Source organism: Capsicum annuum, chromosome 2, assembly GCF_002878395.1.
Source record: "Capsicum annuum cultivar UCD-10X-F1 chromosome 2, UCD10Xv1.1, whole genome shotgun sequence".
Taxonomy (NCBI): domain Eukaryota; kingdom Viridiplantae; phylum Streptophyta; class Magnoliopsida; order Solanales; family Solanaceae; genus Capsicum; species Capsicum annuum.
This window is the reverse complement of record NC_061112.1, coordinates 87,271,321-87,273,759: the sequence shown is the minus strand read 5'-3', so window position 1 is coordinate 87,273,759 and position 2,439 is coordinate 87,271,321. Positions and strand designations below refer to the sequence as shown.

General features: G+C 30.3%; 1 long non-coding RNA gene across 1 annotated transcript; it reads left to right on the top strand.

The window, feature by feature from the left end:
• Positions 1-712: 712 nt before the first annotated feature.
• On the top strand, positions 713-2,199 carry LOC124896330. Its single transcript, XR_007052690.1, has 2 exons — positions 713-1,038; positions 1,762-2,199. It is a non-coding gene; the product is annotated as an uncharacterized LOC124896330 (long non-coding RNA).
• Positions 2,200-2,439: the final 240 nt, after the last annotated feature.

Sequence of the window (2,439 nt, the reverse complement as noted above, 5' to 3'; positions counted from 1 at the left end):
CTTCGTAGTTTTCATATATTTTTTCATCTATTATAAATTCTTCTTTATTCATTTTATTGTGAATAGGTCATGTTGATATACATATTCTAAACTATCTATTTGTGATTTCAATTTTGATATTTCATCTTTTTGTGTATCTATTGAACTTTTACTAACTCCGGCAAATATATTATAATGTAGTCTTTTTATTCTTATTTTTAATTCTTTACGTTTTTCAGAGATAATTTGTTTTAATTCTTTGTATTGTTGTACTTTATTCATTTTAAATTATATTTATAATATCTTGGTGGATATCTAAATCTAATTTTATCATAATTAGGTGGTATGTGTTTCATTCTTTTGGATTTTAAATGTGTTATTAATTTTGATTCAATACTAGATATTAATGTAATTAAGTAGGCTAATTTTTGTGGATTTTCTTTTGTTTTATTTAGACTTATATATTCTGAATAATTACTAATTAAAGATTCTTTAATTTTTCTAAAAGCGTCTCTATTTTTAAATGGTCTTCGCATAATTAATTAATTATAATTAATTTTTTTTTTTTAACTCTAAATCTAATTTTAACTCTAACATGTATATTCTAACTCTAACATATATCTATTCTAACTCTAACTCTAATATATATCTCTTCCGTACTTTTTAAACTGCTGAGCTCTGATACCATTTGTAGGGGGTGTGCGGTTTTAAAATAGATTTAGTAGGTTCTTTGTCATAAGATTCAATTGGTGGCAATATGGCATCCATGTTACCGTATAAGGAATTGGTTCATCAGATGTTGCCTAGCAATCTAATGTCATCAAATTAATTATTGATCCTCAAGCAAGTAGAATCTGTAATCTTTACTCTGTTGTAGCAACATAGACGAATTCCTATCTTGGTATTGTTGTGACCTTGAAATTGTTCCCCTTGTATATTATCTCTATTGTCAGCTCAATGAGCTCTCAGTTTACTTGTTGATTGTTGAGAAGACGAAGATGAATCCTCACATCTGATACGATGGTGGCTTTGGTTTAACGCCTGCCTCAGAATCACATGGTGAGTGATTGGGGTCATCAAAACTGAAAAGAGTTCACCCTTATTAACCCACTCCTTCATCTTCCACATTTGTAACTCTCAGAGTCTAATTGTATATTACTCATTGAATTATTGCGTTGCTATATTACCAACTGATGGCATAAACAGAATTGAGTAACTGCAACATTCTGCTTCTGCTATCACAGAGTAGGTAAATGAGAAGGTAACACACGTTGAAATCATTTTCTCTTAAAAAATATTGGAAATCCTATATCTGAACATGTTAGGCTTCATATTATCCAGCTAGTTCTATAAAACTTGCCTTTTAAGATATCTGTGAGCATAAGAGAAAAAAGAAAAAAGTTAAAATAAAGAGCTGTGATTTCTGCACTGGATTCATTGGGTAAATCAAGTTTTCTGGTCAAAACTTTAGCTCCGAGTGAAAACTCCTTGTTCCTCTACAACTACAGCGATCAGGTGGATATCTCTTGAATATGCACCAACCTTGTCAATATCATATTGTGCTAGATATTTGAATGCTGGTAATACCTTTTATCTGTATCTGCCTACTGTTTAGAAACTTTTTTGGAATTATTGTATGCATTCTTCTTTTCAGCGTTCACTAGAAAACTTTGATAGCTGGTAGACAAGTCTGCCTCCTCGTGATTCCTTTTGGCTTGGCAGATTAAGCTATTATTGGATCAGTACTGATATTTTGTCACTAATACTTTGTTCTGTTTTTAGATTGCCACACGCAAGCATCTGGAAGCATTTTTAATTGAGCTTGTCATACATATGGAAGCAAGCTTTGCATATTTGTCATATGCAAGCAGCATCAACAATTGAGGGAAGTCCAAACCAAGAAATTACCAAATTGACGGAGATTTTAAAGGACATTCAAGTTAGTCCCAAAATTAAAGAGGATACTTGTAACACTTTGGGGCTGGAGAATCTAGATATATCACTAGTAATAGTTCAGTATTCAAGTCTGCTATAATCCATTTATTCTTATAAACTCGATCTAAACATCAATTAATATGCTTCCCTAAGGAGTCAGTGTCACAACTCATAACTCTTCAAATGACTATAAAATACAGTGAGATGCATCTCAATTGGGTTCCTCTTATTTGTCTAAGTAGCATTTAAAACATTCGATGTACTTGAGATACAAAAGTCTGACCATGATTTTAGTTTTTCAATTTTTAATAATTTTTTTTAATTCATTGATCCCTTGATATATCTTTTATACATGCTAAATAAATTTTTCATTAAAAAAATTAAATTGTATCACTTACATAGGGTTCGACAAAATCAAATATATTTAGACTGCCATGAGTTCTTAAAAAAGTGAAAATTATGGGAAAATTAAAACCAATGAATTATGAAACTAACATTCATTGATTCCCTGATTTGTTAGAATAA